The sequence below is a fragment of the Sinocyclocheilus anshuiensis genome, unplaced genomic scaffold (assembly GCF_001515605.1).
Source record: "Sinocyclocheilus anshuiensis isolate Anshui unplaced genomic scaffold, SAMN03320099.WGS_v1.1 scaffold352, whole genome shotgun sequence".
Taxonomy (NCBI): Eukaryota; Metazoa; Chordata; class Actinopteri; order Cypriniformes; family Cyprinidae; genus Sinocyclocheilus; species Sinocyclocheilus anshuiensis.
In genome coordinates this window covers 546,722-555,412 of record NW_015557093.1, presented here as the reverse complement: position 1 = coordinate 555,412, position 8,691 = coordinate 546,722, and the positions used below count along the sequence as shown (strand labels likewise).

General features: G+C 37.9%; 1 long non-coding RNA gene across 1 annotated transcript in view; it reads right to left on the bottom strand.

Moving 5' to 3' along the window:
* Positions 1–6,488: 6,488 nt before the first annotated feature.
* LOC107677363 (uncharacterized) overlaps positions 6,489–8,691 on the bottom strand; it is an 11,673-nt gene continuing 9,470 nt past the window's right edge. Inside the window, exon 4 of the long non-coding RNA XR_001632828.1 lies at positions 6,489–6,499. This is a non-coding gene — a long non-coding RNA (uncharacterized LOC107677363). The remainder of the gene's footprint in view (positions 6,500–8,691) is intronic.

The following is an 8,691-nucleotide window of genomic DNA, read 5'->3' as shown; positions in this document are numbered from 1 at the left end:
TCTAGGCTTGATTGTGTTTATGGGGTGCAGTCTAACTTGTGTTAAAGGCACAATATGTAAGATTTTTTTATTAAAATATCCAAAAACCACTAGAACAGTGTTATATATTTTGCTGACTTGAGCGGAGCTGAGTGAGAGAGAGAGAGAGAGAGAGAGAGAGAGAGAGAGAGAGCAGGAGGACACGAGGAACAGTATTAAGAACCTCTGCTTTAGAACATTGATTTTGAAACTTGTGAACCCATTAGAATCGTTAGAAGACAGAATTGCGATTCATATATGAATAGATTTTTACACATCTAGTTTTCTCTTCCTCTTCTCTAAAGCAGCGCAGCATAGCCTCTCCCCCTTTGCTGCCTTTTCCCGAGGGCGGGGTTTATCTGGGTTTGTTACTTCACGAACCTCGGAAGTAACTTGTTGTAGTCCCTACCAGCCGTTTTTGTAGGCATTAAACTGCCAGAATTTTAAAAGACGATATCTCCGTTTGCATTGAAATTTCAGCTTCGTAACTTTGCAGATATTGTTTTTGCTCAAACAGCAACATTACACACTAACTAACGTTAAAAAAGTGAAATCGCAATGAACCACCCCTTTAACTCCATGATGGACTTTCGTCTTTGACTGTGATTCTAAAGTACAAAACAGAGAAATAGTTCACTTCAAGTAAGATGATATATTACAGCACCATTACATCCAGTTACAGTAAAACAGTAAAATATATAGGGACCAAGTTGCCATCCCACATTTGACAGTAAATGTAACAGGAAATGTATTAAAACTAAATTCAATTTTGTTATGTTGAGTCACCCCACGTCCAATGTAAAATCTGGGTCCTGAAGCAAAACCGGTTAGGAAAAGTTCTTTAGAAGATTCTCGATGAGCAGGGAAGCCCTTCTCGATTGAAATTCAAACAGCAGAGACACTGTGATCATCTCCCAGGTACAAATCAGAGTTAATAAATCAATCTGCAGCCTGGGTGTGCTCACAGTCCCTCCCTCGGCTGCTTGCTAAACAAATGGATTCTGCATGTTTAATGAGAACACAGGGAGGAGGTGGAGGGGTGGAGGTAAAGTAACTAATACCTCTGATGGAATCAGCAGACGTGAGCTACAGACACCGGCCAAAAAAGCAAACAGTGCCGGCCAAGTCAGGGATTTGGCCAGTGAGGCTGCAGCGGCATCCGCGTAGGAGAGCTTCTCGTTCCGTGGCAGATTTACAGCGGACCATGAGACTTTTCTTGGAGAGACAATGGACTGTCGGAGCACCCAAAGGCACGCAGAGGATAACTACAACAGCAGATCATAAAGAAAGTCTGATGATGATTCTAATCCAGGCCTTTCTATAGATGTCAGACTTATTTAGTTAATACAAGGCGATGAAATGAACAGATGAGCAGCAATCAGCACTGCAGCTGCAAAACACATCCTCTCACACAACATGTTTCAAACCTGCGTTCGCTCACTTCAGGTGCTGGCTGGATCATTGATGCATGTCTGCTGCAAGTTTTTGGTCTATATGATCATGTTGTCCGAAGCAAATAGTTCAGGCAGTTTCTTGGGGAGATTTGAGATTTCTTTCTTGAGCACTGAAACAGTTTCTTAGATTTCAATCACAATATTTAACATGACATTTTTAATGTATTATTTCTGGCTCTCAAAGAGGTTCACGTAAGGAAATGCAAAAATAAAGCTGAGCAGTGACAGCCCACATTTTCAACGGATTTGATTCCGGAAGTATTTTCCCCACTCATTTTCTCCTTAAGGATTTCAAATAATATGCCAATAACTAGTTATGAGCCTTTAACCAACTCAACTAACTACAAAATTAATCACAATGTGATTAGAAGCAAAAAGCATTTGAGAGTCAGAGAGGGAAAAAAGACTACTTAAATTGATTGTTCACCCACAAGTGAAAATGCTGTCATCATTTACTCACTCTTAAGTTTTTCCAAACCTGTATGAGTTTCTTTCTTCTGCTAAAGAAGATATTTTATGGAGAGAGAGAGAGAGAGAGAGAGAGAGAGAGAGAGAGAGAGAGAGAAGTCAATGGGGACCAGCAACTGTTTGATTACCCACATTCTTCAAAATATCTTTTTTTTTTGTGTTCAGCAGAAGAAAGAACTCAAACAAGTTTGAAATGACATGAAGGTGGGAAAATGATGTCAACATTTTTATTTTTAGGTGAACAATCCCTTTAAAGAAGCAATAAAATACACGTTCTATGAAGCACTGATGATGTAACTGAAAAAAAAAGTATAAAAAAAAGTATAAAATTATTGACTTGATTATAAAGGTAAAGGTAAAGTTTTCTTTAAAAAAAAAAAAAAAATATATACATTTCTCTATGGAAAATGAATGGGATTTCTCCTGTAACCTGCACTCCATACCAAACACTCACACACACTGCTCTGCCAAGGCCGCCATATCTGATAACTGCTCAAAAACATCCTACCATACTATATGTAAACCAGCATTCTCTCCAAGCATCATCTCTTTCTCCATCCATGAATATTTATCTATTTGACACTGTTCCAGGTGCCTTCTGGGGAAAAGCATTTGTGAATGTTGGTGACAGACTAAATGAAAGCGTGTATGTGTCTAAGCAGAAATCCAGTGATTGAAATTAGACCATCTGCAGGAACATTAAAAGGATTCCCAGTGAATGCATGAACTGATAAAATGTATACCTTGCAATGCAAGTCTCTTTGGATAAAAGCGTCTGCCAAATGTGACATTGTGAATTAAAAACTCCACAATCACCAATTATCTTAAAAATCTATGATCTTTTCACCTGGTCATATCATGGCTCGATGCACTGTAAATTTGATAGACAGACTAAAGGTATATATTTAACTCATGAATTTGTCTACCGTAATAAAATACATATGTGTAAAATGGTAGCGATATGCATCTATTTTGCAATAGTACATACATATGCATGAATGGCTGTTTCTATATAGAAAATATTCCATACAGTGCTGCGTCCCATGAGAGCTTTCATGGGTCATTGTGCATGTTTACACAGCAGCCCAAACTCTCAGCGAAGCACCGTCGTCGAAGCCGGTTCTCCGGTAACTACGTGAGGTAGCTCGTGGCGAGCAGCGCACTCATATATATTTCAGCTCAAGCAGATTGTTGAAGGACTTTTGAAACAGGAGATTTGAGATGACTCAACTTTCACTGCAGCCGTATAAACATTCACTGCCGCTCTGCCCGAGATCCATCAGTCTGCCCTTAGTGAAAGCGGCCATAAAAAAAATCCCCTCTGGGAACAGTGAGAACATATGAGAGTTCCAGCCTGGCAAGGACTAATATTAAAACAACGAAGCCCCATAATTATCATAGAATTCCAAAGAAGGCCGGCCCTTAATTAGGCCACACAGGATCCTCTTTATAAAGTATGGAAGTAATAAATAAGCCATTAGCTGGGCACTAAAGGCGCGAGAAATAAAACCCAGTGCAGGAGAAGGCAGAGATTGGCTTGAACTCAAAGACTGATGGTGAATGATATACTAAAGCCCCTGGGTCACAGATCTTCATCACTATTCTGAAACACAGCTCAGAGCTCGACTGGTTTCTTACTGCACTGTGATTTATGGGTCATGTGACCAGCTGAGGATGGGAGGCTCCGCCCACACCTGTTAGCTGATGTATGGCAATAGTAAACAGGTACGTAATACAAGCCATTGTACTGTTATTTACTGTTAGTCGTAATGCACCACTGGTTTACTCGATGACATCGGCATTATTTATCACTAATATCGCTCTCGTATCCAACATGCGGTCAAGCGTGGTCTTGTCAGGGCTGCTTTGGAGGTTGAGAAAAATCTCATATCTATGAAATTATGAAACCTCTCCTTTAGGAACCGTACAGTTTTATTAGTTTTACAACTGCTGCCGTTAACGAATGGCCGCCTTCACATAGCAAGTAAAAAACAGCAAACTTAATGGCTAACAAAGGAAGTCAGGAGCAACGCTAGGCTGATTATGGCAATAACTCTCACAGATACTAATTACAAATGGCTGTAAAATAAGTCAAACTGGTCATCCTAATGAGCACACCAGAGACCTATTGCTAAATTCCATTAAAAAGATCTATTCTTTCTCCTTTTTCTTTCCATTTTTTTCTGCGGCATCAGTGTCATGTTATCAGACGTAACACAACAAATACGGCATGTCTCTTAAAGGTCATTATGCAGTAAAAAGTTTCCTTAGGTAAATTATTAATGTAATTATCCAACTTAAAATTAAAACAGATATGAAAGAGAGGAAGAAGGAACCGCACAATGTCAACATATATAAAAGCACGTCCACATATTTCAAAATGGGCTGTCTTAAGCTTTGGCTAATTAAATGTATTTTAGACTGGATCAGAGAGATAGTTCCGCTAGCCCTACAAAAAGGGAGAGATGAATGTATATGCATACAATAACATTCAAAAGCTTGGTGTTAGTCGGGGTTATTTTTTTTTTTTTTTTAAGAAATTAATACTTTTATTCAGCAAGGATACATTAAATTGATCAAAAGTGACAGTAAATTATATTTCAAACAAATGTTGTTCTACTGAACTTTACATGATACAAAAAATGTATCATGGTTTCCACAAAAAAAAAAAAGTAATTGACACAACTATTATCAACATTGATAATAATAAGAAATGTGTCTTGAGCACCAAATCAGCAAATTATAATGATTTCTGAAGGATCATGTGATACTGAAAACTGGAACAATGGCACATGAAAATTCAGCTTTTTCATCACAGAAATAAATAAAATAAAATAAAATAAAATAGAAACTGTTTTTTAATGGGTTTTTTTCCCCCAATCAAATAAGTGCATCTTTAGTGAGCTTAAGAGACTTCTTTCAAGAATATGTGTCTTACTGACACCAAACTTTTGAATGGTAGTGAACACTTCATGTGTAAACAAGTTCAGAAAAGTATTTGGACATTCAAGACACACTTAAAGACACAAAATATGCTAGAGAACTAGCTTCACTTTTGCACTGACCTTAAAACAACTAGCTTAAAGGTCATATAAGTTACGACAGGTGACCTAGCATATTATACTGTATCTAGCACATTAAATAGTTCACTAACATTTTACATTAACCATTGTCCAAATAAAATTTTTTCATATAACATTGTTCTGTTTGTAAAGTATGCTTGTACTTACTTTTAATAAAAGAAATGCTTCTTGGTTTGCTTTTTTTGTTGTTGTTTTTGTTAATGTATGCAATAATAATAATCATACATTTTAAATTGTCTAAATACTTCTAGGGGCCAGTTTATGTCATATTAACTCATTTGCATTCAGAGTTCAAATGCTACAGAATAAATTTCCCTTGTTGAGTGAAAATACAAGTCCATTCTCCTCTGTATTGTCAGTGCACGGCTACAGAGAACAGAGCAGCTCCTCACCACCTCCACTAATGTGGGTCACGCAGCAAATGAGCGATTGCCTTTGCCATCGCAGCACCAAAACCATGAACAATACTTTCTGTAAAGCTCCATGAGGCTCCGAGCGTTAAAGTAAACCGCTCTAGGGAGACGTGCTACAGGCCGGTGAAGAATAGGAGGATAGGTGGTAGATTAAATTTATCTGAGGACGAGCCAAATCGACTGAAACTCTGACGGAACCCTTTTGCCGTGCCATCCTTCGACTGCCTGCAGTGGACTCTAGAGGACGCTGAGCTCCACAGGGTGGGCAGATTCTAATAAAAAGTAGTTGACATTTTAATTGCATTTTTCTCATCAAGAACTAATATGCAAGATGGGTCTGGCATCTCTTTGGAGAGCAATGTGGGTGATGTTATGATCGGTAATTTCTTTGATAAACACTAAGAACCCCCACTGATACGATCTCACAGCGAGCTGCTTTGTGTGGAAGCGTATCTCGGCTGCATTTGTTGCCAAGCCCAACTAATAGAGACATTTGATTGGAGCACAGTGCATGCAGAACGTTTTAGCTGTTTTAAAAAAGACACTACAGTATGCAGATGCACAAACTAATGTGGAAAGTTTTCAAATTCATATTGTTGTGCTAAAAGGATTTAGAATATTAATCAAGGCCAAGGAGAGCGAGGTCAAAGACTCAATTTAGTTGTTTAGTATTATGCGCTAAAGCTTGTCACGCTAAATGAAACCATGTCCAAATCATGTAGCGCTGTAAAAAAATGAAGTGCTCTTAGCGTATATAATACCTTTATTGGATTATTTTGTTACACTAATCTGTGAAGAATATAAAGTCAGATTAGGCAGCTGCCCCCCGGTGTGACAGTCACCAAAGACCTCTAAGATTGTCTGTATTAGCGTTTCCCAGAAGGCCACGCAGTGCCGTTTAAAGACATAATGGTTTTCAATTAGGAGTTTTATAAACATTGTAAACTAAATGTCTTTTTCCACTCCTACATTTTAGGCATTTTATTTTAGACGGAGAGAATGTCATTGCTGTGTTTACGCTGAAAAGTTTGAGAAACAAGCAGCAAGCTTTTTCTCATGACAACTATCCAAGAAGCCACCTGGATTAGCTCTGTTGGGCACAAACACACTCATACACTCAAACTTCAACATTACCAAGTTGAAATGAATTGAGTAATTTACCATCTGGTTGATGCCATAATTTCCTGCAAGGTTGTTAATTGTTTCTCATCACACACCTGCTCATATCCACTCGTATCCGATTTGAAATATCAGTTTTCATTTAATCATTTGCATTTTTCCATCAATATATCCTTTTGAAAGAAGACATGAACGTTATTTGTTGTTTAACAGAGCGCAGCTTCTCTATGAAGGCGCGGAAAGTGATTTATCGTGGTTTCAGGGTTAAAGGTGTAAGCACATTCCAAGGGGCTCCCAAACGGATTAAACGGCAGTAAAAAAGAGAGGTAATTGGAACTAGTCGGAATTGCTACAAACAAGAACTTCTTCCCTCAGAAGCTTTAAATTTACTGTTTGAATGGCAGAAAACTCAAAGATTTTTCAATTACCAATTTTCTGCGTACTTCTCTTTTCTTTTTCTCTTATGCATTTAAATTGGATATGATCTCGGAGGAAATGGTTATCATTTTAATGACACTCTCCATTCATTAAAGGCTCCAGATCTCCAGCCTTCGCACTCTCAGGGGGAGCCGCAGAATAAGAGCCAGACTCAGAGAAAGAGAGAGAGACGCTCCGTTCAATTACCTCTGTGTTGGCCCTTCCTCACGGGGCCCCGCTGTGTGGCCCTTAATCCTATCCTAAGGAGTCAGACCCAGGTGCGAAGAGAACTAGAAGCAAACAAAAGATTTTAAGTGATTTTTGCGTTCACTTTTACAACAGGACAAGCACATAAGAATGAGATATGTTTGTTTTGTTTTCAGTCAATGTATCTTAACATCCTTAAGATCAATTTACTTGAAAACCAAAACTGCAAAGGATATCAAAAATTATTTTTAAATTATTTTCTTATTAAAAAAACAGTATTTATTAATAATTCTTTTCCACTATCAAATTCTTGTTTATGCTTAAAACAAGGAAACAAATACATTTTAAAAGTAAATTTATCTTGTGTTAAATATGTTTTTTTTTTTTTTTTTGGAAAATACAGACAATAATACTTTTTTGGCAATGTTGTTTTTTATACTGTTATAACTGTGTGAAATAGGAGGTATGATCATTCTGATAAAAATGAAATAATTGACTGAGTTACCTCATTGAGAGAAATGAGAATCATTTGGCTTTAGTCTTTGTGGGCCTCATTAATTGGGTTAATCAGATGATTTCAAAGAGAATATAAGATCAAATATCAAACATGTTCAGCTGTCGTGATACACACAAAACGCGTTCATTCGTTTGTTCCTCTAAATTTCCTCCTAACACAAGTTGAATAACATCAATGCAAAAAACACACGGCTGATCCTTTGTAATTTGCATTTTAAGGCATGTCTTTAAGTCTGCAAATGTGTTCTTTTTGTAAATAAACCTACACGCCAGATTTCCACCTCACCTCAGGGGCAACAAAGCAACGTGTTTTAAATGGGGAGAAGAAACAACATTTGATCAGGGACTAATCACAAATTTCACTCTACGATGCTTTTAATATTTCAAGTTCCTAAGCAATATGCAAATAAGAACCGCATTAATCGTCGGGTGCATTAGTAAGTCAAGGCACACAACGCGGCTTCGGAGATCGGCTTTATTCATTGTGTAATTAGGACCCAAATGTTAATGAATTATGCTAATTCGGTACAATTAGCATATAATATTGAAGACAATCAACAATTAGCATATGCTATTGGAAACAATCAAAAGGGCTGCATTCCCATATGGATCTCGCACCCTACATATAGGAAGAGGCCGCTATGGGGGACGTGGAGGGGGTATGTGAATTATAGCACTTTCTTCCTCTCATTCTCTCTCTCTCACCCCCCGCGTGGAAGACATGACCTCTATAACACAGCGAATAATGTGTGTGTGAGAGAGCTAGCGGTTAAGTCTGTTTGTGTTTGTGCACATACAGTGGGGCCTAAAATCTGAGTGAAAATAATAATTTTTCACATTTTTCAGTGCAATTTACATTATTGGCATTAAAGGCACAATATGGAATTTTCGCCGCTAGAGGGTGCGTATTCAAAATAAATAAAGAGGCAAAGGCGTAGTTTGATGATGCCGTGACTGAGTGTGGAATCATGGGAGTTGTCGTCTTCATCCACACAG